Source organism: Macaca fascicularis, chromosome 10 (assembly GCF_037993035.2).
Source record: "Macaca fascicularis isolate 582-1 chromosome 10, T2T-MFA8v1.1".
Taxonomy (NCBI): domain Eukaryota; kingdom Metazoa; phylum Chordata; class Mammalia; order Primates; family Cercopithecidae; genus Macaca; species Macaca fascicularis.
Genome location: NC_088384.1, coordinates 72562109 through 72588914, shown reverse-complemented (window position 1 = coordinate 72588914; position 26806 = coordinate 72562109). Strand labels below are relative to the sequence as shown.

General features: G+C 37.3%; 1 protein-coding gene and 1 pseudogene across 5 annotated transcripts in view; both read left to right on the top strand.

The window, feature by feature from the left end:
- The window catches only part of MACROD2 (mono-ADP ribosylhydrolase 2), a 2109916-nt gene that overhangs the window by 778661 nt on the left and 1304449 nt on the right, over positions 1-26806 (top strand). The window lies entirely within an intron of this gene.
- On the top strand, positions 8473-9240 carry LOC141407897 (small ribosomal subunit protein eS10-like; annotated as a pseudogene).

Genomic DNA, 26806 nt, shown 5'->3' with positions numbered 1-26806 from the left:
TGTAGACATTAGCAATGGGACACTATGGATGTTGGTGTTGATTTCAACCACCCACCCAAGTCATTAATTTATAGGAGTTTATGCCCCTCACAAAGGAAATGTTTTTGCTAATAAATCTCTTATGATTTCATCTATTTGTCTTTTCCTCTTTGTATTTTGTCTCATACAAACAATAGTTAACATAGTGACACAAACACCACTAAAATACTTTAGTATTTTTCTCAGGACTTCATTTTACCTGGAAAGAAATTGCCCTATAACCCATGCCATTTGAAAATTAAAAATGCAACCATTTCTGCAGCTTGAACGTCATATGCTATGTAATGAAAACGTGCCTAGCCTCCTACTCCCTTGTATTTGCCAACAGAACTTTAGCAAGTGCTGTCTGGGCTGCACTCACACTTTCTTAGTGCCAGGGAGATGATTGGATATAAATTGCATAGCTTATATTTCCTAATCTACTAAAAAGAAAGAGAAAAAAAGAGAAAAAAGGAAGGAAGGGAGGGAGGGAGGGAGGGAGAAAGGAAGGAAGGAAGGAAGGAAGGAAGGAAGGAAGGAAGGAAGGAAGGAAGGAAGGAAGGAAGGAAGGATCTCTGTGTATCACCAGAAGCTTAGAGAGATGATATTTAATTGTAGAAAATTCTCAAAGGTTAATCTACTATATCACGATTCTTTGAACTTCAAAGTATACCCCCAAAATATAATATGTGAATAATTGAGTACTATTGCATATTTCAGTCAAAACTAAAAGCAATAATCTGAAACTGAATATGTAACTTAGAAAATATCAATATAAATTTTAATCTAAATGATCTGCTTATTCCTTTCTCAAATAATGCTTTCATTTTAGTAGCATAAGAATGTTTTATTTACTCTTATATAGGCATACATAAACAGATTTTAAATATTATTTGTGATGAGGCGTAAACATGAATCTTCTAATAGAAAGTGGTACCTTGGGGTACATTTTATTAGGGAAAGATTCCACTTATGTGAGCTAGCAAAGTGATCAAATTCATGGAAACAGAAGGTAGAATGGTAATTACCAGGGGCTAGGAGGAGGGAGAAAAGAAGAGTTGTTTAATGTGTACATATTTTCAGATCTGTGGGATGAAATGTTCTGGAGATTTGTTTACAAAAATGTGAGTATACTTAACACTTCTGAACTACACACTTCCAAATGCTTAAGATGGTAAATTTTATGTTGTGTTTTTAAATCACAATTTTAAAAAAGAAAAGAAATATTCATAAGAAACTTGAATATTCTTCTAGTTTTGGAAATTATCCTTATTGTTTAGCCTCTTAATTGTATATCCTACAAAAATCTAGATTTAGAATACAAAATTATTATGTGTATTTTATTATATAACTCATTTGGGATGTTAAAAAATGATTTAGAAACACTATAAAATTATAGGCAGCTTGTATTCACTTTTTCAAAGTTAGAACAGTGTTGATGTTTATCTGAATATTACATCATGTTTCATAAAAATGTTAATCTTCAATAATTTACATTTATTAGAATAATAGGGTAAAACGTTATTTACGATCATCAGAAGTAGGAGTGTTCTAACCAATTATTATTATTTATTGTTATTATTATTGATCTCAATTTGTCACCCTGGTTGGAGTGCAGTGGCACAATCTGCTCACTGCAACCTCTGCCTCCTGGGCGCAAGTGATCTGCTCACCTCAGCCTCCTGAGTAACTGGGACTACGGGTGCATGCCACCACGCCCAAATAATTCTTGTATTTTTTGTAGAGATGAGGTTTCACCATGTTTCCCAGGCTGGTGTTGAACTCCTGGGCTCAAGTAATCTACTCAACTCGGCCTCCCAAAGTGCTGGGATTACGAGTGTGAGCCACCATGCCTGGCCATATCCAACTATTTTAATTAATAGAAATAATCAGAGTAGAGCAAAATACACCAAAACTGGTTATGTTATCTTTATAATATATGTTTTATAAATAACTAACAAATAACTAATCTGGTTGGTGATAAATCTGTCTGCCTTTACTTATTCCTCCCCATTTTAGCATTGTGATTTTTTAGCATTCTATAGTAGACCTTATGTACAGTTGAAGTTTTCTTTTGTTTGTTTCCCTGCCAGGCTTTTAATTAAAGAATAATAAGATCTTATATTATTGTAGATCTTATGTCGCTTATATAACTAAAGAATACATTCAACCAAACTTTAACTGAACTTGACTTGTTTCGTACTGGTGGAAATAAGCACAATGTGAATAACACCTGAGGCTGTCACCTGGGGAGAGTGCTCATGAGCCCGGCCCTCCTTGGGCTTCCTTACTGCCCTCCCAGCCCCACCCTTGACCTATGTCATCATTAATGTGAACTCCCATTACACCTCACCTAATCTCTCAAATGGCACCTATCAGATCTTCTGTTTTATTATTGAGTATTCAGTTTCTTCTTCCTTTTTTTTATCTTTTTAACTGACATGTTTATAGCCATTTAAGACACACAGCACATGTTCACATGTAACTTCCCTCAAATCCATGTGCTTCTTTCACTACCTTGTCTCTTTTCTTCTTCCCATAGCAAAACTGATCTGTATCAATTAGTGACTGACATCCTTAATCTAGCAGACAGGTTTTGGTCTAGTTTTCTATTGTCCAGATGATGTTGCATAATCAAAAATGTCAAACTTCAGGGGCAAACAATCCTGAAGTTAAATAAAGCTCTACCTAGTTCTTGTACCTGTCAGTTCGCTCCACCCTTGGGCTCTGCCCCACTGTCTGTATTTCTTCTGGGACTCAATGGCTAGCCAGGCGTGCCCTTCTCATGGGAAGACTAGAGAAGCACAAGAGGATAAGTGGAAATGCTCAGATCCTACATGCCATCAATTTTTCCTTTTTCTTTTGGCTAAAACAAGTCACTTGAACAAAGAAAATATACTCCACTGATTTTTGTGGGTGAAACTGCAAAGTCACACAGTAAAGAGTGTGGATATATGAAGAGGGGAAGAATTAGGGCCAAGAACATAACCTACCATAGTAATCTTACCTACCTCTGGAGTACCAATGAGCACTATAGGCCTTTGCATTCTCCCACCCCTCTGGTCCCCTTTTAGTTTCCTTTGCTGGTCCAGCTTCCTCAAGACCTGATACCACCATCTCCTCATCTTTGTTTTTTTTTGTTGTTGTTGTTGTTTTTTAATATGGCCTCTCTATTTAGTGTTATCCATGATTCTGAAACTCATTGCCATCCAAATAAAGCTGAATCAGAAATGCTTAAATTGTTCCCTTAGTTTCAAAACCATATATTTAATTACCTATTTTATATTTCTTCCAAGATGTTTCAAAGACATCTCAGACTCAACTTAAACCTAAATTTAAATTTAAAACATTTATAATTATTCCCTCTTGTACCACCAGACTTCTTCAGTGCTGCCTAGCTCAGTGAATCCTACCACATCCATTGAGTAATAGAAGCCAAAAAAATAAGAGTCATCCTCAACACATCTTTTCTCATTAAGCCCTATTGATTTTATTGCCTAAATAGCTCTGGAATGTATCTGCTTCTTTCTGTCACTGTGGTTTCTCCCTAGTCTAATCCACCATCCTCTCTCATCTGCAGCATTGTATTATCTTCTGAACCTCATCTCCTTTTGCCTCCATCTGATCTGTTCTCTGCATTGGAGCCAGAAAGATCTTATTGAAAAGCACGTCTAATAATGTCTCCATCTTTTTAAAATACTTCAAAGGCTTCCCATTGAATGGATAGAGGTAAAATGCCTGACAGACCTATATACATTTTTGTTCCTATCTCATCCTATGCCATGCTTAAGCGTATTAGTTTGCAGTTCCTTAAAAAGCATATCATGAGACACAGATTTTGTAGGGCATTTATTTGGAATGTGAGGCCAGGAAGCAGGAGTGAGGGAATAAGGAGAATGAGGAAAAAACAAAATAACACAAGCAAAAGCCATTGTAAGAATGTATTATTGAGTTTGCCTCTCTAGGGAATGGTGGTCTGATTTTATAGGCCATCTGGAAAGTTTGTAGAATAGGACCCATAATTATATGCCTGAAGAATAGGCAGCTAGTTGTATATATCCACTGGCTCCCCATTGAGGGTTGCACTCACTTGTGTTTAGCTCCCCTGCATTTCAGAGCCAGACATGTGCATATCCTCCTTGTTTTTGCCTAGTTAACTCCTATTTATTTTTCTGATCCTACCTCATTCCTGTGACAGAAAACCCCTGCCTCTAAATGAAGCAGCTTCTTCCAGTTTTTGCAAGACCACATGCCTCTAGTATATGCCATATATATCTTCTTTGCAGTGCTGATTACTGTGATGAGTTTGCATTTTTTAATGATTGTTTCATTAATATCTTTCTGCCCTCTGGACTGCAAGCTTGAGAAGACCAAGGTTCATGTCTGCTTTTGATTTTCATTGCCTTACCAGCACCCAACCTAGGACCTGGTACATAAAATATGTTCAATATATTTTCAACAAATGTATAAGTGTAGGTGTGTGTGTATTATGTGTGTGCATGCATGTATATTTATAAAGGAAACTGAATTTTTAGGGCTTAAATAGATTACTATCAATACCTAAAAAGGTAATCATTTTTAATTCAGATTTCATATTCTATTTTTACTTATTGCTTTCTTCTAGTGCTTACATAGCCGAATTATACCAGAAGCATCTGTTTAAAAAAAGTCATATGGAGAAAAAAACCAACAAAACACAACTCTTGCTTTACATTATCTTGATTTATCTGACAGCTTATAGTATTGGTGGCACTTTTCTTAAGAAAGTTGCTTTAATAAAACAGAGATTTTGAGTTAAAATGGGTAATCTCAGACCATAAAAGACAATCCTTTACAATCCTGCCTTATTCAGTAGAAGTCACATTTGTTAGTGTTGAGCAATTTGAGGACTTAGGTACTTAAAAATATATATGTATCCCCTAAAACATCATGTCTAAATTTTTGTTTCACAAACTGGGAACTGTGACTTGATAACAGGAAATATGTGGCAAAAATAGATGAGTGTTCAGTCTCTGGGGTTTTATGCCGATATAAAATAATAACAACCAAAATGGGAATGGAGAGGCAGATGGAAATCAACATAAATTATTTTTAATGAAGTAAAATACTTCCATAAAAGTAAGCTACCAATTGGAAGTTATCACTATTTAATAACTTTTTTTATATTTCTAGTTACCATGTTATATGCCAGATGATCCAGCATTAATTCAACAAATAATATGGTACCCTTGGCAAATAGAATGGTCATCATGGAGATTGACATAGTCTCCACCTTCACCTAGATGGTTATTATTGGTTTATTTAAAAATGCAGTTATTTCTCTGAAAACATCTATACAGATCTATAATGTCCCGAACTTTTTCTAATTTTTTGGAAGAGAAGCCAAAGTCGCGTGTGTCTAATTCAATCTCAGACCTCAGCTTCCAAGAGATGTTATTAACTGTGGTGAAAGGATTATTAAAATAGTAAATGGATTATGAGATAGTTGTATCTGTGTCAATTAGTGGTTGCTGTCGATTCCTAGTTACTTGTATTCAGTTTCTCTCATTTAGGGAGGTGGAGAGTAGGATATTAAATGTCTGGTGGGCATAGAGTCTCCTTTCATCTGGTAGTTGTCTTAGTTATGCACAGGACTATAAACTGAAAATGGTATGTAACCCTTTAATTGAAGACTCTGGGGTCCTAAAGTAGTTTCCTCAAGAACACTCTGGCCCATAGAATAAACATTATGAAAAATATTTTTGAAATCAGATAATATCTGTCACTCCAGAATCTATAAACTCTTGCATGTGGGACATTTTTAGGTAAATTTTTTTTTTTGGAATACCAAGGGGATAGTGAATTTCCATGAACTTAAGGATCACAATTTTTATTAAGCTGAATACCCAACTTGAACAAATTTTCTATTTTTTGTTGTTGTTGTTGTTGTTTATTGATTGATGTACCATGAAGGTATTTTTAAGGTCTCATGACCCTAAGAATGGCTTACGATAAGCAAAAACAATGTCAGCTTTGTCCTGAGGGGATCTTGATTCACTTATCAGCTGAAAACAGCTGAGCAATCAAAGAACAAGTTCTGCCTTGGTGGAAGTGACAACTCTAGTTCAGAATCTTCCAATCTGAATCTAAGATCATCCTTAGGAATTAGGGTGGGTGGAGAAACCAGAGTGATGTGTGCTGGAGCCAATACTCCATCAGAGTGGGAGAGTCCACTCTTTCCTGTTGCTTTCCCTACTCAGTCCTTGGGCTATTTTAGATGAGGTCACCTTAGCCATGTTCTCACCACTCCAGCTTTGGGCCATCTCTGATGAGTTCACCTCAGCCATGTTCTCATGATTCCTCCTCTGGGCCATTTCAGATGAGGTTATCATGGTGGGCACATTTCTTGCCTCATGGACTTCAGAATGCCACATATGCTTTTAAAATCAGAGACAAGTGCGTAACAACTTCTTATATATATGTTTTTAGGTTCGATGTGAAATGACCTGAGTATTGCAGCCCTCGTGAGCATTGGTTACATGAATTTTTTATTACAAAGTCTAGTAAATTCAGTGACTTTATAGCCTTATCTACCAAGAAAAAATAACTTAGTTTTTGAAAGGATTAATTAGCTTGCGTTGGAGAGGGTCAAAATTTAGTATAAGGTGTGTTAAATCAACATTATTGCTGAAATAAGTCTGAAAAATTCAAAACTGTTAATGGTGAGAACTGACGTGTTTATTATATTACCCTGGGTGCTTTTCTATGTCTATTTTCCTTTGGAGGAAAACGTAATTCTAAGAATCTAGGAGGCCTGTGGATGTATGTAATTAAGAGGAAATAAATATTCTATCAATAGGAAGAACCTCAAAAAAACCCAAGTTGTCCATATTCTGAACATAACGTTTGTTATATTTGTTATACCCAATTTAGTTGCTTTTGTTTATCTGAGATTTCTGTAGCTTTCAAAACTGATCTCTTAAGATTTACTAGTAACGTGAGTTATTAAAGGGGGCTAAATTTCATTAATTCATTCTGTTTTCTAGATACTTTCCCTTATCCTTCCCTCTCTCATGCAGTCCTTCATTGTTTCTCTCCCATTTATTTCACAAGAAAATAAAAAAATCTTACTGAGACTTTTAGGCTTTACATGATTTGGCATCTCTAGTGACCAGAAACATCTCCTGTCTCGCCATCGCTTACTAACTCCATGGCTTCCATCAGTTCCTAAATTATGTCAAGCTTTTTTTTCATATCTGGATCTTGCTTTCTGTTCCCTCTTTCTAGGTTACTTTTTATGTATGTGACTCCTTCTTCTAGTCTGAGCTTAATCATATCCCCTCCTCAGAATAGTATTGCCTGACCACCTTTCTAAATTCAACATTTCATGTTATTTTTCTCACAGCATCTGTTTATTGTCTTCATTGCATTTGACATAATTTATGGTTTGTAAAAATGCGTTGGCTTTTCTCCTTAGGTTGTGAGTTTCATGACAGTAGGAACCTTATGTATCCTGATTATTAATTATATCCCTGGTACTAATAGTTAGTTTGACATATGGGAGGTTATCACAAAATTATAATGGATGAATTTCAATTATAAATTGGAAGCTTGTCAAGCCCCTTCATGGTTAGTGACTGACCTGTTTTCCTCAGTCTTGATGTAATGAGGCTTTAAACCACATGCTCCTAGCTTTATGAAAACACTTCTAACAAGTACAATGAAAACAAAAAAAGATATTGTTTCATTCTGAATCTTGACAATGTTATACTCTTTTATAAGTGATATGGTTTGGCTTGTGTCCCCACCCAGATTTCACCTTGAATTCTAATAATCCCCACGTGTCAAGGGTGGGACCACGTGGAGATAATGTTTCCCCCATACTGTTCTTATGATAGTGAGTGAGTTCTTATGAGATCCGATGGTCTTATAAGGGACTTCTCCCTTGACTCTTTTCTCATTCTTCTCTCTCTTGCCACCATGTGAAGAATTGCATGTTTGCTTCCCTTTCCACCATGATTGTAAGTTTCCTGAGACCTCTCCAGCCATGCAGAAGTCAATTAAACTTCTTTCCATTATAAATTACCCAGTCTCAGATATTTCTTCATAGCCACATGAAAATGGACTAATATAATAAGTTTATTACAAAAGATGACATTTTTGAATTAAATATCTGAAAGAAAATAAATGTATCTTGTAGAGTTTCGTTTCCTTCATTTGTTATCCTAACATAATAGAAATAAAGAAGTAGTACAAAGTTTTAGGAAAACTTAGCAAATGAATAATACAGTTATGATTTTAAAAGGAAATCACTTTCAGTAACAGTAAATTAAAATCTTAATTATTATATTTCAGTTATCTATAGCAAATTGAAAAACAAAACAAGCACTGTGAGACCAATTAGAAATTCAGTCATAATACTCTCAAATATACTAAGGAATTTAGAAGAGTAAATTTCATTTAGTTTCAAAAGATTAAAAAGTACAACTTTGGACAATAATGTTATTTTTCTTAGGTAGGCATTAAAGAAAATAGATCCAATATGTCTCTTTTTAAAAGACTGTATCGGGCCCTGGTCCCAGACCCTACAGCTATCTAGATGTTGATGCCTAAGAAGAACCAGATTGCCATTTATGACTCCTTTTTAAGGAGGGAGTCATGGTGGTCAAGAAGGATATCCACATGCCTAAGCACCTGGAGCTGGCAGACAAGAATGTGTCCAACCTTCATGTCATGAAGGCCATGAAGTCTCTCAAGTCCCGAGGCTACGTGAAGGAACAGTTTGCCTGGAGACATTTCTACTGGTACCTTACCAATGAGGGTATCCAGTATCTCCGTGATTACCTTCATCTCCCCCCAGAGATTGTGCCTGCCACTATACACAGCAGCCGTGCAGAGACTGGCAGCCCTCGACCTAAAGGTCTGAAGGGTGAAAGACCTGCAAGACTCACAAGAGGGGAAGCTGACAGAGATACCTACAGACGGAGTGCTGCGCCTCCTGATGCCAACAAGAAAGCCAAGCTGGAGCTGGGTCAGCAACTGAGTTCCAGTTTAGAGGCAGATTTGGTCATGGACATGGTTGGCCACCTCAGTAAAACTGGAGAGGATTATTTTGCATTGCATGAACTTACAGCCAAAAAAGCTTTAAAAAAAAGAAAAAAGAAAGAAAAAAGACTGCATCTAAACTTCACTGATTTCAGATTTATTAAAAAAAACCACAGGTAATTTCCATTTTCTAGTGTCTCCTTTGCTGTGTATTTCTTTTGTTTAAGCAGAAGATCACGTGTGCCACTAGATTTATATAATATTAAGTGTTACTCACTTCAATATTTGTAGTATCATTATCCATTTTAGGATAATTTCAACATTTGTTTATTCTGGAAAGCAGAAGTAATCTGCATTCAGATTCAACAGCAATTCCATGCCCAGAATGCTTCCCTGAGCTTCATGGCTTATTAAAGCATGCAGTCCTGTATTTCCACAGCCATACTAAGTAGCTGGATTCAGGCCTGTGAATTTGGTAATGCTCAGTACATTTCAAAACGTGGACTGGGACTGAATATTTAGGTAAGATTGACTTAAAGATAATTAGTTCATATATTATAACAGATGCTTTAAAGGAGTTTGTGACTGAGCAAGTCCACTGGGGAACCCGTGCACTGTACAGCATTTTAATAGCTTCCCATGGAGCTGGTTTTTATCCAACTAGGCTTTAGGGCACTGCCATCTCCTTGTGTGGAGAGGATTTGAGTCTCACTGTGGATCCTATCATTGGAATTACTCTAGGAATATCATAGAAAATACTGAGGATCTCTTTAGGATTTCGGTATCAGAGATACTTGTTCTCATCCTTAGATAAGTACTATTAAGGTAGTTTTTACTAGGTAAACACTGCAAATCTTGAAATTGATCATTTTTTTCTCTCTTTAGATTGGGTTCTGTAACTCTAGGAACCAAATCTGGGGGCCCAGTTATAATTGCAGTATTTCATGGCATGTATCTGTGTATGAATCCACCTATGCTCTCCATCTTACTCTCCTTTTATCTCCTTTTTCAAGTTCATATTCAATTCATTGTATCTTGCTTAATTATATGCTTTCTGTCAAGCTGACTTGAGTGCCTTTTTGAAATGAGGTAGACTATTAATTCATTAATTACTGTATAGATTGCTTTTCTGGTTCATTGTAATTTTCAAGTCATTAGCACAACAGGAGAATTTATAAGGTATTTTTGATATGCCATCAGACATATCAAAACTAGACATTGGGAAGGTCTTACACTCTTAATATGCTTATGTATCTTATATTTGAGTCAATTTTCTTAAATAATTTCTACTACATAGGAAGCTGCTGAGAAATTTTAAAGAGTATTTGATAACATAACTAATCTAGTACAAAAATTAATTAATAATCTTGAAAAAGGCATCATTAATGTTTAGTTAGATATTCCATGCCATCATTTGCATAACAATATCACATTATGCTTTATCTTCATATTCAAAGAGTTTTCAACATACAAAGAGATTGTATTACGAAGGTGTATTTATAAGTTAGTCATTTAGAATGCAGAGTTCATTTTCATGAACAATCAAGTTTCTAAATGACATCTAGGTTAGCCCATAAAACCTATTTTGCCCATAGTATAGAATAAATCACTTTAATTTACAGTGACAAATTACAGAAAATATTATTTTACATCTTAAAATAGGAAAAAAAAAGCCCCAAAATTACCTTGTTTTAATTTTGAAGCCTAAGACAAAAATGGTATAATTAGGAAATCAGGATGTAGATACACAGGTTCATGTAGATGCTGGAGAGAAATTCTGGGTATCTTGAAAGGGAGGAGGATTTATTGTACTGTGTGATTTCATTCCACTATATATTAATTTTCCCTTCTTTTTGTAAATATTAATGGTAGGTGCTTTTCTGATTATCAAGGGGGATTAAGTTCCCTTTCAACTTAAAAATTAAATGAGTAACAGAGGAGAGGAGCAGCAAAAGACAGAGTAAGTTAATTGATATTCCTGAGCTAAACAGATAGGAGCTGGAGCATAGGCATCTGAGTAAAGGAAGTGCTTACTTGGGCATCGGGCATTGGAGAGATTTTCTGAGGTGGCTCTAAATGAGCCATAAACTGCTGAAATCATGAGGGGTAGGGAGGGTTCATGTGTTGTACAGAACTCCCAAGGGGAAAATAACAACTGCAGATGAAGAGATATGGGTCACATAGGTCCCCATGTTTCCTGTCGGGCTGGGGGCAGGGTGGAGTGAGGGCAGGGAGGGATCCTGCGTAGATGGCAAGTTCTTTATTTCCAGGTGGTGGCAAGCTGGGTGTCTGCAATCTTGGAAGTGAACAAGATTGTTTATACTTATAAAACTTTCACTTACTCTGGGGATATCTGATACTATAAGCATGCAGAAATGATGCAGAATTTTATTTTAAGTATAAAGTTCTGAGCCTGGGGCCAGGTGCATAGCAAGTATTAATTAATGTTAGTTCTTATTATTTTCTGGCATTTAATACAATTGTCAGTGGAAGTTATTAATACTCACTGTTTATTATTACTAAACATAGTCCTCTAAATCATGAGTTAAGTAGATCTAATACAAATTACAGAGTACTCTTTCTCCATCGCTCTGCCCCAGCTCCGTTTAGGACCTTGTTCCCTAAACATGCACCATCCACCAGGCCTTTTGGTTCTTTTTATCCTTCTAGTTTCCCTTGCTTCACATTATTCTGAGTTATCTTCTGTCCCTCCCAGAAAGTGAACAGATGCCCTTTAATTACTCTGCCTCCATTCAACGTTTTGAACCTTTCCTCTTCTTCCTTTTACCAGCAACAACTACAAACTTAGGTCTCCACTTATTATTGTCACACTTTTACTAGCAATTTACAACCTCAGTCATTCAAAATCAAGCTCTGTTTCATCAGCGTTACTGAAACTGCTATTATGGTAGTGACCAAAGCTCTCCTTTGTGCAGAATTTAATAGTCTTTTCTCTGTTCTTATTCTCTTTGATTTTTTTTGCAGTATTGAAGCTGTTAGCCACCTTCTTCTGGAACTCCTCCTCATTGTTTCTCTGAGACCTCCTCATCGCACAGTTCAGTCTATTGAAATCTTGCCTTTTCAAGTTCCATCTTAGATGCCTCCTCCTCATTGGGACCCTTCCTGATTCTCCCAGCTGTCCTCAATACCATTTTGTCTTTGCCTCTATTAGAAAGTCTGTTTTCATCTTTGACATACAGATATTTGGGTATTGTTAAGATTTCTTCCCTGGATCCTGAGAATGAGATTCTTGGGAATAGGAAATTGCCTTACACTTACTTACTGAGTAAATTCCCAATCAACAGTTGCTGAGGATTGGCTTTCTTTCTCCATGCAACCTCCTGAAACATTTCCGTTGCTGTACATTATTAACATTTGAGTCATGATATCTATATGTGAGGTTAAAGAGTTGACAAATTGCTCATTTAATTGCCAGCATCATACCCCGACTACTGACTGTGCTCCATTTTTGGTGAACACAGAATTTTGTACATTTATTTCAGTGAGTTTACTGACCCTTCCTTCAAAGTAACTCTCACCTAAACTTGTTCTTTATTCCCAAGATCCTTATTATGAAATAGCTCTTTCAGCTCATTGGTATGCGAGAGCAAGTCTAATAGTGCTGAATCCTGACACTGGTTCTGAATTCCTGCTCTCGCTGGTTCCTCTCCTGGGGTGCTTTTTCTCTGACTGCTTTTTTAAGGCCACCAATCTGAAATGCAGTTTCCATTTGATAGAGCCGTAGATGAGCGTACTCTGAAAACACACCACTTGCCTTTGGGTCAAAGGTGCCCATTTATAGTCCCTGCACACAAACCTAGGAGCTCCTTACTTTGCAATCTGCAGGCACTCAGGCTATTGCATATTGGAAAGAAATGTTGTCAACAATGAAAACAAGGCAGTAAATACTTAGGCATTTTCTCCACTAGTAAATTGCTGCAATCTGAATCATCACCATGCCTTTTCCCATTCCATACTAGGTAGATTTATGTGACATCCCTGAATATGGCTTCTGCTGGTGGCTGCTACCTGAGGTCTGTTCTCCCACCACCCTCTCTGCTCAGGGCCTCAGCTGGTTCGTTCACATGGCCTCCTGCTGGTGAGGCTGATTACCTCCTTTCCTGGGACCCTTATTAGCTCTGCAAGGTATCCACAGCCTTCCCCAAGAGAGATTGACAGTCACTTTTATTCCTGACAGGGTCTGTGTCATGCTTTTAGCACAACCCTCCACTTAGTCCATCATGTAGCATATTAGAGATTCCCTCCTCTTGGACTTATCTCCTCTCAAGAGTCTGTACAAGCTTAGAAGACTTACTCGGGAGTGGGGTCATGGTGTCTCTTCACTGAGTGACAGATTCTTCTTTCTCAGCTCCTTTGCGATAGATAAGAGCTAGTATTACTGACTCAATTTATAAGATGGCAAAAAACTAAGTAAATAAAACCATGCCAAATCAAAAACAAAAACAAAACCACTTACCCTGATGTCTTTTTTTCATGGGATCTTTTGATCATAGGATTGGATATTCTGTCACTTACTCACTGAGCATTTATTTCTCAGGTGTCTACTTAGGGTAAACTCTGCAAAAGTTCCTGGTAATGCATCACCTATGTCAGTATGGAAGTTAGCCTATTAAATGACAGACAGACAGGCCAGGTGCAGTGGCTTATGCCTGTAATCCTGGCACTTTGGGAGACCGAGGTGGGTGGATTGCTTGAGGCCAGAAGTTCAAGACTAGCCTGGGCAACATGACGAAACCCTGTCTCTACCAAAAATGCAAAAATTAGCCAGATGTGACTGTGGGCACCTGTAGTCCCTGCTACTGGGGAGGCTGAGGCACAAAAACCACTTGATCCCAGGAGGTAGAGGTTGCAGTGAGCTGAGATTGCGCCACTGCACTCCAGCATAGGAGACAGAGTGAGACTCCGTCTCAAAAAACAAACAAACAAACAAAGAAAAAACATAAATTACAGACAGGTAAACTAAGCACAGAACAATGTCAGAGTGTAGTTACCATCGAGAGCAGGAAGATAACAGAGAACAGAGAAAGGGGGAAATGAGCTTCACAGGATGGGGTTAGGACCAGAGAAAGTGATCCGGGAAGTGAATGTTAATGAATGAATGAAAGTGCAGGGAAGAGGATGTATAGGAGATCTTTGTGATATTTATGCAACTCTTCTGTAGTTTCAAAACTCCTTGTAAATAAGAAGTTACCACTTCACCAGGCCAATAGAGAGGAAGCTGAGAGAAAGGTATTCACAACATATAGTATGCAAAACACTTGTCACTCATTTGGTGCTACTAGACCTTCAGGGTCACGGGGAGACCCTGTAGACAAAGCTGGTGTACATGCAGTTGAATCTGGATGGATTTGGATTTCTTAAAGGGAGAGACAGAAGAATTATAATTAATGGGATGGTATGATGTGATTTTCTTTTTAGAAAAGTTTGTCTCTGTGACTTTGTGGAAAACAGGTAAGAGGTCAGGGATGCATGTGAAGAGACCATGATCTAGGTGAAAAGTGATGGAAATCTGTATCAAAGAGGTGGCAATAGTAAAAGAAGAAGTTCTTGAGATACTTAGAAGATTGAATTAATAGGGCTTAGTCACTGATGGGATTTAAAGAGAGAAGGAAAGGATTTAAAGATTTCGACTTATCTGGCCAGAGTGATTCAAATTCACAGAAAAAGGAACCTGTGAGAAGGAGCAGGTTAAAGGGAAGAGGAAGGGAACCACTTCTGTTCTGAGCAGCCTGAATCCGCACTGCCTGTCGGATAGCTGAGAGAAGATGTCTAGTGGGTAGCTGTGTATCTAAAACCCAGGCTTGGGGGAAAGATCACAATATAACTTAGAGATACAGATTTGAAAGTCATTAATACATTTACAATGTCTTACCCTGGAATCCATGAGTAGTCCTAAGGGGTTCACAAACCTCAGATATATGTATATACTTTCCCCTTGGGCTAAGAATCTGCACTGAGTATTTCCAGTTGCCTTATCCTGCATGCATGTATGTGCATGAGATCACTTAGATCCCTTCTCTGCCCTATCTATGTCCCCAAGAGGCTGATGTGTTTGCTAGCATTACCTGACTCTCTTGCTATTTCTTATGGTGAGGCATTGGCAGGAGATGAGAGGGAAGGAGAAGGGAAAGGTTGGGATATTCTTTTCCTGCCTTCCCTGCATTGGGTCCCATTTCTGGCAGAGGCTGTATTCCTCCAGGACTATGGTTCCTGTTCAGAGTCCCCTCCTTCATGGAACCAGCGCTCCCAAGCCTGCAGTAACACAAGGCCTTTAGTCCCAGCGGGTCCCACTTTCTGCTCTTCCTGTCCTCTTGGTGATTTGACATGCTTTCCCCCTTGCCTGAAACCTGCCCATACATCACGAGGAGTCCCTTCATTATGGTCTCTGTACCATCTGAGGCAGATTGTTTCTTGCCAGATTCCATGTGTCTTTTTTTGGTGCTCTAGTATGCACTTGTGGGAGAAAAAAACTCTTACAAGCTATGGGGATGACTGACCTCACCCACGGAGTGTGGCCTACGAACTACCTGTGAGGACTGGCAAGTACCTTCATGGATCCTTATTTACCCTAAAACAGTTTCTAGAATCTTAGTGACAATAAGTTGTTACCACACATCCCAGGTGAAACTGCACCCAGTGAGTATTGTACAAAATTACTAGGACTGGCCTTGAGTACTGCTGAGCTTAGAAGGGGAGGAGAATGTGAGAGTTCAGAATCTTCTTTATGTGTCCAACATAAAGAAGACTGAATGTTACAGTGATGCCTTCAATCTAACCTGAATGTTCTTCTTATATTTTTTATTTTTTTTCTCCACTTTTTGAGGTGGAGAGGGGGATCAGGATGGAATATTTGATAGATAAAGAACCCAGGAATTTCTCCACCCTGCCCAGCTAAAACTATACTACTTGGCAGAGTTCCCAAGAGAGCACTGTGCAAACAATGGCAGTGAACTGGATGTCCTAGTGCTGCCTTACCACCCGAACCGGTACCTAGTGTTCCAGTGAAAACTTCAGTTCAATACTTAACTTCAGTGAACACTTCCTGCCTTCTTTAAATTTGAGAATACATATCAAGCACCTGGAGTGCAGGTTCTTACATTTTAAGAAACGATGAACCCACCCATTAGAAAATATGATTCAATTAGTAGCTTAGGCTCTAACCAGTCAGATTAACAACTCCATTCTCTATTCCCTCCCTGCTTTCTCTTTCTCACCTACCCCCATCCTTACTCTCTGAGGACACACAGGAGTTGGCAGAAATGGGTCTGGTATGAGGAGAGGCCTGAAAGCTCCCTGTCCCTGGACTCTCCTCAACTTCTTTCTGCCATTTTTTTTCCTACTGACTCTCCTTGCTGGCACACTTTTTTCTTCCTGACTTTGTGTTGACAAATGAAGCATCAGATAACCTGGGGGACAACTGATCTTGTAGGTCTGTATTTACACATGTTGCCAACCATAGGTAGCCAAGTCAGTGATTCATCAGGAATTGGTAGATAGGGCAGCTAGTGATGGTGAGAATAGAACCGTTCACCTCTTTTCTCTTCCAGAGGAATCAGGGAATAAGATATTAGGGTTGGTAGGGACCCTAGGGATCATTGGGTTTGATTTTTTAAATATTTTCAAAAAGCCTTAGAAACCTGTATTTAAATAAAATCTTTAAAATAAATCAATATATGAAACAGGCCTTGTTCTGGATGAAGTGGGTTGGAAATCTGAGTCCACATGAAAACACCATGACTCCTTCCCATTGTCACTGTTGCATGGAGGCTCCTGGGAACCCTGAATACTTCATGAAGTCCACCTCGAAATCCTTCAGTTATGAAAACCTACTGTACCACAGTCTTAAAGGACTTGCTCACAGAAGTTAAATGGCCTAGAGAGTTGGAGAGCCTCCTAAATCTAGGAAGCAGCCCCTTAACCCACATTACATTGCCTTCCTCTTCTGTCTGTTGGATTCAGGATTACATACCTGACACCCCATTTGCATTGCCCCCGCACTTCCGATTCAGTACAAAGCTGACATTTTTCTATTTAAAATTTTTATATATAAAATATTTGTATATTTAAAATGGTATGTGTGTGTACACTGAAGAATGTATTCATTGTAGGTTTATTCTCATGGGTAGTTGGCCAGTTCTGGACAGGGAGTGCTGGCTTACACTGTTAGTCAATGAGTATCTGGCCATCGCCCATGCTGTACTTCCCTCATTTAGAATCGCACCCCTAAGTTATTTATTTACTCTGGCATGGTCCTTCTGTCTGTCATTATAACTGCTCTGGCATATGGTTTTGACCATTATTAGTTGTAAAAGGGAATCCCAGTGATAGCCCTGGAAGTGCTGATAAAGTGAACACTTGGTGGTAAAAGGCAATTTTATGGCAGCTCCAGGGAGAAAAAAGAGGGTCGAGTTCACAAAGCAATTAGAGATTGGTGGAAGTCCTTTCAGATATGAGGGATATAAACCTCACTGCAGCCTGGTAAGATTAACCAATAATTGTATGGACAATGTCTAGAAAAAAAAGAAAAAAACTATTGCTGAAGCATATCTCCAGTTTAGTAGCTATGGAAAGAAAAAGAAAAATGATTGCTTATGTTTGATATTGAAGACAACATATTCAAAACGACTGTGCCCCAAGGAATCCATGTAGGATAGATTAAATTAGTTTGTCATCTCAAGGAGCTTGTTCTTAAAGCTAAGTGTTGCGCTCATTTATCAGTCCAGATAAGGATACAGTAATCAATGCAAAAGAAGCAAGATCTCTTTTTCTTTTGTGTTGTCATATAGTCAAAACAATTTTCAGCTCTATTCCAAGTGTTGGCTTAAACAATTCTGATTATATCAGTTTAATTGGACTATAAATGATACTTAAATATTTCCCAGTAAGTCATTGGTATAGCACCATACCAATGACTGGAATTTTCTGATCTTCATGCTTGGTCACACAGTAAGATGTGCAAACAAACATTCTCATAAAAGCAAAGGCCAGGCATGGTGGCTTATACTGTTTTTTTTTTTTTTTTTTTTTTTTTTGAGACGGAGTCTCGCTCTGTCACCCAGGCTGGAGTGCAGTGGCCGAATCTCAGCTCACTGCAAGCTCCACCTCCCGGGTTCACGCCACTCTCTGGCCTCAGCCTCCCGAGTAGCTGGGACTACAGGCGCCCGCCACCTCGCCCGGCTAGTTTTTTGTATTTCTTAATAGAGACGGGGTTTCACCGTGTTAGCCAGGATGGTCTCGATCTCCTGACCTCGTGATCTGCCCGTCTCGGCCTCCCAAAGTGCTGGGATTACAGGCTTGAGCCACCGCGCCCGGCCGGTGGCTTATACTTGTAATCCCAGCACTTTGGGAGGCCAAAGCAGGAGAAGTGCTTGAGGCCAGAAGTTCAAGACCAGCCTAGGCAACATAACAAGATCCCTTCTGTACAATCAATAATCAATCAATAATGTACTTATTAGTCCAAGTGAAAATAAATAAATACTTCATTTTTTAATAGTACAGTTCTGTTATATTTTTAAAATATGGTTGCCACGGTCAAAAGTTATCTAGAATCTGACTTGGCATAAAAGGATTAATTTTTGTTTGTTTGTTTGTTTTTTAAGGAAAAACACTAGCTGGAACCAACTGTGCACAGTGAAAATGACGAAAGACTGAGAGAAACTTTAGAAATGCAAGTGAGGGAGTAAGGTGCTAACACGCCCATAGCAGTCTTGGCAGATGAAAGATACTGATTGTCAGTTTGCCTGAAGATAATACCTATATACACAGAATGGGTTTGACTCAGATTCCACCATTTATTGCTGTGCCCCTAGGAACCCACTCAATCTTACTGAGCCTCAGTTTCTTCTTTGGTTAAATTGGGATAACCATACTTGTCTAATTTACTTTCTTTCTTTTTTTTTAAATTATATATTAAGTTCTGGAGTACATATGCAGAACTTGCAGTTTTGTTACATAGGTATACACGTGTCTTGGTGGTCTGCTGCACCCATCAACCTGCCATCTACATTCGGTATTTCTCCTAATGCTATCCCTCCCCTAGGCTCCAATCCCCTGACAAACCCCAGTGTGTGATGTTCCCTTCCCTGTGTCCATGTGTTCTCATTGTTCAACTCCTGCTTATGAGTGAGAACATCTGGTGTTTGGTTTTTTGTTCCTGTGTTAGTTTGCTGAGAATGATGGTTTCCAGTGTCATCCATGTCCCTGCAAAGGACATGAACTCATCCTTTTTTATGGCTGCATAGTATTCCATGGTTTATATGTGCCACATTTTCTTTATCCAGTCTATCATTGATGGGCATTTGGGTTGGTTCCAAGTCTTTGCTATCGTGAATGGTGCCACAATACACATACATGTGCATGTGTCTTTATAGTAGAATGATTTATAATCCTTTGGGTATATACCCAGTAATGGGATTGCTGGGTCAAATGGTATTTCTAGTTCTAGATCCTTGAGGAGTTGCCACACTATCTTCCACAATGGTTGAAGTAATTTATACTCCTACCAACAGTGTAAAAGCGTTCCTATTTCTCCACATCCTCTCTAGCATCTGTTGTTTCCTGACATTTTAATGATCATCATTCTGATTTACTTTCTAGGGTTGCTGCGAGTACCCAGTGGAATAGTGTATATGAACATTTCCCAGGAATTTGGGAAATGGTATGAATTTTATTTCCTTGTTCTCAGTTGGACTGTGTGGAATCTTAAAGACCTAGCCAGATGTGAACCTTTCCCTTTTTAAAATTTTTTAAGTTTTTATGGGATCTCATTATGTTGCCTAGGCGTGTCTCAAACACCTGGCTTCAAAAATCCTCCTGCCTCAGCCTTCCAAAGCACTGGGATTATAGGTATGAGCCATTGTGCCAGGCCTTTCCATTTTTTTTTGAGATTGAATCTCGCTCTGTCGCCCAGGCTGGAGTGCAGTGGTACAATCTCAGCTCACTGCAGCCTCCAGCTCCCGGGTTCAGGTTTTTCTCCTGCCTCAGCCTCTCAAGTAGCTGGGATTACAGGCCTGCACCACCACATCCGGCTAATCCTTTGCTCTTTTAAGAGAGTGTTTGATTGTACATCTTCCTGAGTGAACAACCATAAAGATCAGAAAATTCCAGTAACAATAACTTTTTAACCAACATCTTCTAAACAGCACCTTGAATTTATTTCTCAATAAAGAAGAAGTAAGGGAGGTTTTGAAACTCAAGAAAAAGATAAAGGAATGTTTGAGTTTGATTGAGACCAGGAGACAGAGTTTAAGACAGTTCTTAATCTATTATTAATAGTGAGGCCTTAGGCCTCATTTAAAAAATGACCTCCTTGTAGAATATGAAGTGGTACCCTTAAGACCTAACCATTGATGAGCTTACAAAAAGAGATATGTTTTCCCCCATCGGAAAGCTTCCCTCTCAGTGCAGTTCGAAAAATGAAGGTCTACCCCAGGTAGTCATCCTTCATGTAACATTAAATATTAAATTAAATTGGTTGGTTGTAGAGCCAGTGTTTTCTTTGAATTTTTTAATGTAAAGAAGTAGTTCTTCTGGAATATTTTCTGGTAGTGTATCTTATTTCCATACCCACCTGTGATGTAGAATCTCTTCTGCCTTGGCAGGAAGAGAAATCTGTACTACACTTATTTACTTCTGGCAAAGCAGTTCCTATTTTAATACCTACTTGAAAGTGTTAAGACTTTTATTTTATTGTTGTTGTGGAGGGTATGAATTATTTATACAAATTTCTCGCTTTAAACCAGAACAATGATAAACTGCTCTTTAAATATCTGTTGGAAAGGCTTTCAGTTTTAACTCATTATATTGTACTGCACCTATCAAGTCATTTATTGGGTTTTCATCAGAGTCAAAACACTCAAAAGTGATTCAGGGTTCTAGATGACTTCTTAGCTGTAAAATAAGTTTGTCTTTTTTCTCAGCATTTTGGAGCAACTTTACATACACATGTGGTTGAGATCATTTGCTTGAAGCCAGTTAAAACCTATCGGAAACACACAAGACACAGCACAAGTATTGCATTTTTGGAGCACAGTATGCTGTGTGTCAAAAACCTAAAATCATTTATTTCTAGTAATTGATCTCAACCATATGAAAAAGTATTAGCTACAAGAAGCAATCAGCATTGTTTATGACAGAGAAAACCCAGAAACTAATTAAATGTCCAATGAGTTACCTGAGGAAATTTTGAAAAAATTCATAAGAACTAGCTATTTAAAATGATTCTGTAAAAATATTTATTTAAAATATTTATTGACATGAAAATCATTTCATGGAATTCTAAAAAAAAAGATGGCAAATAGTATGAATAGGTGATCTAATTTTGGTATTAAAATATATGTTATTTATTTAAATTGTTAAAAATGCATAGAAAATGGTATGAAAGGACACGTATGAAAATACTATCAGTGTTTATCTCTGAGTAGTGGAAATCTAAGTAGCATTTATTTTTTTTTCTTTTTGCCTATTTATTTACTATTTTGTGTTTTGAATTATCCCGTGGTGAACATATGTTACTTACTTCATAAAAAGTAAGAAAAACTGTTCAGGATGACCGACACATCTTCAAATAGGGGACTACAAGAGAGGGAGGTGGTAGAAATTGACCATTCTGTAGGGGGACCATTCTGATTTTAGGATTTCTCTTTTTAGCTTTGGTAAAAATAAACAGAAAACAAAACCGTGTCTTTAAATATAAGTATTAAAAAGACTGTGTTTGTTCTATGTGTTTATACTGAGGTTCAAATAGCTGTTGTTGATTTACACTGTTTGAGTGACTAATTTCTACATTTTTAGTCTAATTTTTTCATCTGCTTTTTGAACCAATATAGGTGATATTCATTTCTAGAATATTTTATTATGATGTCTGCATCACAAAATAATAGTTAAATGCATTGTGTGCTGACCAGATCTGACTAGATTCTAGGCCTATTCTAAGTGCTTGGCATGTATTTACTTGCCTAATTCTCACAATATCCTATGAGGCAGGTACTATTATTTTCTCTGTTTTACAGATGAAGAACCTGAAGCCCATGGGAGCTAAATCTTTATTGGAAGTCGTAAAACCTGTGGTAGATCTGGGATTTGAATCAAGCAGGTTGGCTCCAGTGCCATACAAATATGTGTCACATATGCTACATTATATTTTCATATTTACCGAAGATGTTATGATGGTTAATTTTCTGTGTCAACTTGACTAGATCATAGGGTGCCCAGATAATCTGGTTAAATGTTAACTCTTGGTGGCTTTATGATGGTGTTTCTGGATGATATTAGCATTGAAATCAGCAAACTGCATAAAGCTGATTGCCCTCTCCAATATGGGAGAGCATTATTTGATTGACTGAGGGCCTAATAGAACAAAAATGTAGAGGAAGGGAGAATTCACTCTTTTTGCCTGATGGCTTGAGCTGGAGCATCATCTTCTCCTGCTCTTGGCTGGGACTAGACTTATATCACCAACCCTCCAGTTCTCAGAACTACACTACCAGCTTCCAGGGTGTCTAATTTGTAAATGGCGGATGGAGTTTTTAACCTTCATAATTATGGTAGCCAATTTCTATTGGCTTTGCTTCTGTGGAGAACCATCACGCAAATTTGATGAATGAAAATGCTCATTTAAAATGAAAGGAAACTTCAAACACTGTATTATACTTTGAAGTATAAGGTAGGTAATATATTTTTAATAGAACATGAATCCCCAAAGAATTTTATTTTCATAAATAGCTTGTAAAGAGGATTAAATTTTTGACTTGTAATTTTTCCCTTTTTGTTAATATGTGTGTGACACATTTTGTATGAATGTCACAATATACCATACCCTAAAATACATCATTTTTGTGCCACTGGTTAATTTAATATTTGTTTTCTTTGTAATATTTATTTATCCAAGAATACACACACACATACACACATATATATTTAAACACATATGTTTATACTTATCCTATGCACACACACAGTATGCTTATCCTACACAGGCACACACACGTGTGTGTATATAGGTATGTTTATATATGTATATATGTATATGTATGTGTGTGTATATGTATAGGATAAGTAGTTCTTTTTTCTTTTTTGTATGTAACCCATAAAATAATTAGAACATGCAAACTCACTCTGTGTTTTCAAAGGTCCAATTCATTATCACCTCACACCTTTTCAGGAAAGACAGTTATCAAAAGCATCTCAAATTTAGGCTTTCACTGTGTAATGTCAAAGTTCAAACAGTAGGAAAAGAAATTTATACTTACAAAAATCTCATTGTGCGTTACATTTTAAAAAGCACCTGCCATCCTAGAAAGAGACAATAAATGTTTTTACCCTTTAATGTTTAGACTCTTAACAATTTTCATACTAACTTTCTTTCACAGGCCTAAAATTGTACTTTTCCCCTCCTGCCATTTTTTCCCCTTATTTATATCATTTTATGTTGGCCTCTTTCTTTTCACTTTTTTCTGTTCTTTTATCCCTTCATTTCTCTCCGTCTAATAACTTTTTATCCATACTAATAATATAGATGAAGATAGTGTATGTGTATTAGTTCATTTTCACACTGCTAATAAAGGCATACCCAAGACTTGACAATTTACATAAGAACGAGGTTTAATTGGGCTTACAGTTTCATGGGGCTGGGGAAGCCTCACAATCATGGTGGAAGGCAAGAAGGACCAAGTCACATCTTATGTAGATGGCAGCAGGCAAAGAGCTTGTGCACGGAAACTCCCATTTTTAAAACCATCAGATCTCGTGAGACCCACTCACTATCATGAGAACAGCATGGGAAAGACCTGCTGTGATTCAGTCATCTTCCACTGAGTCCCTCCCACAACACATGGGAATTATGGGAGCTACAAGATGAGATTTGGGTGGGGACACAGAGCCAAACCATAGCAGTATGCAAAAGATGTTTTTATGGATTTTTAAAAATAAATTAACAATGCTTTTTATGACAGTGAATGAACGCTATTTTTCAAGAATAAAAAGAGAAGCTATGCCAGATCTCCCCCAGTGACATAAAAGAGAAAAGTAGTTATTCCAGGAAAGATTGTATTTCAGTTTCTGGTAAAAGAAAAACTGACTAAAAAGAGGCTTAAACAATTTTTTCTCTTTCTTCATATAACAAGTCCAAAGGCAGGCAATTTCTGGTATTACTTTAGCAACTCCAAGACATCAGGGTCGAGGTCAGGATGATGCTCTTGACTTTTCCATCTAGTGGTGAAGTGGTTGTTGCAGCTTCAGCCATCACACCCACATTCAAGGTAGGATGAAAGAAATCATGTTTATCAGGACAGCAAAATGGCACTGGAAATCCTCTGCAAATTTCTGTAGGTAGTTCACCACTGCCTCACCCCCAGGGCTAATTCTAGTTGCACACAAGACTGAGCAATAAGTTTTTGCCACTAAAATTGTCAACTGAATAATAAATCAGGTTTCTCTTAAAAGAAAATGAAAACTGATTATCTGATAGATGTATTAGCTAGGTATTTCTATGCAACAAATTCTCCCAAAATATAGTGGTTTGAAGCAACAAACATTTACTATCAAACAGTTCCTTTTTCCTTTTGAACCCTTTGACCAACATCTCATTTCCCCTATTTTCCAGCCCCTGGTAACAACCTTTTCACTCACCGCTTACTTGAGTTTCAGTTTTTAGACTTCACATATAAATGAGATCACACATTTGTCTTTCTCTGATTTCTTTCACTTAGCATAATATTGCAGGTTCATTCATGTTGTCATGTTATCACAAATGGGAGGGTTTTCTTTATTATGGCCAAATAATATTCTATTACATACACATATATAAATAGATATAGAAAATGTGATGTGTATATATGTCGCATTTGCCTCTTATATCACAATATGCCTCAAATGATAGAGTGACTCACCAAAGGGCTTAACTCACATCTAATATATAGTTGACTTCATTGTACAGTAAGTCTGACATTAAGTATGGTGCCTGTATTAATTTGCTAGGGCTGCCATAATAAAGTACCACAAACTGAATGGCTTAAAGAACAGAAAATTATCCTCACCCATATTTATGTGCACCCAGATTGAAGTGTCCTTATGTAATGTAGCTATACTTACTTTTTGGTGCCAAACGTCTTAATGTCTTTTTTAAAAATATGTGTCAGTGAGAACTGCCACCTGATAGGAAAGCATATTTAGATTCTTTTTCAAACAAATCTCATTGGATCTAATATATAATAGTTTTATAGATTATATGTCTTATCTTTATCATATACATTTACTTGATTACTGGTGGTTTTATCCCAAAGTTACAGTTCTGTTTGTTATAAATTGATATTATCATAGAGGAATAGCCTTTAAAGACCTTGGAAGTAGAGTATTAGTGCAAGGTTTAAAAGAAAAACGGCAGCATTAAAGAGTGTCAGCTCTTACATGTATATGCTTTTTAGGAACATAAACTCTCTTAGGTCATACTTGTCAATAAAGGATTTTTTTCTCATAAGTACTCTATAAGCTTTTAGAAATTTTCCAACAGGTGATAATACTCCTTAACAGTCGGCTGGAAGTGTCAGAGCTCAGGATATCTGCTTTTTAATTGCCATATTCAAGGTCTAATTATTTTCTCTACATTGGGGTAAGAGAACTGTAATGAGGAAGTAAAATCATTAAACACCAGTGAGTAAGGGCACAGAATCTTCTTGAATTCTGATGTGAATTAGCTTTCCCAGCAGAGCTTTGGCTGTGGATAATTTCTATCTGAATGTCTCCTTCTCAGTTATTTGAAAGGTCACATAAAATATAAAGAAAGACTGCTCAACTCTTGTGGTCTTTAAAGAGAAGGGAAGACAATGGATTAAAAGGCTATTATTACATTTAGACTTATAGACTGTTAATACTTAAGAGTTTATTAACCTCAAAGTGTCAAAATGTTCTATAAATGAGTAAGATAGTATGCAAATCAGGCTACACATATGATAAAAGTTGTCTTTCGAATAAGTGGCCTAGAAATATATAATACTACACAGATTTCATACTTTTTGAATTCACAGAATTTAGACACTCAGATTCCTTTAAAACCAATTTTGCTGCTTTATTTATTATTTATTATATTGCCTTTCACAGTTATTCTTTTCTGTAATTCTCGGCTGTTTTAGAAAACTACCACAATTACCAAACTGTCTCAAAAGCAAGATTTGTTACTGAAGCTACTAGAAGGCTAAGAAATCACAAACATTTGATTCTTTAAGAGTAATTGTGTATGCTTGTGTGTATATCATGCATGGTTTTATGATAAAGCATGCTAAATAAATTGTTTGTGTTTGTGTGTATGTATTTACCACTTATGGAAAGAACAGAACCCATGGCAGAGACTGAACTAAGTGCTTTCCGCATTATCTCATTTTTCTTTTAACAATTCTTAAATGAAGGTATTTTCCACATTTATTAGATAATGCAATGGGCTTAGCAAGTGGCTGTATTAGTCCATTTGTCTTGCTATAAAGGAATACCTGAGGCTGGGTAATTTATTTTAAAAAATAGGTTTATTTTGGCTTATGGTTCTGTAGACTGTATTAAGAAGCATAGTGGTGGCATCTGCTTCTGGTGAGGGCTTGTAGAAGCTTACAATCATGGCAGATGTGGAAGGAGAGCAGGTATTTGACATGACGAGAGAGGAAGCAAGAGAAAGAGAGGGAGTACCATATTCTTTTTAAACAACCAATTCCCATGTGAACTAACAGAGCAAGAACTCACTCATTACTGGGGGGAGGAC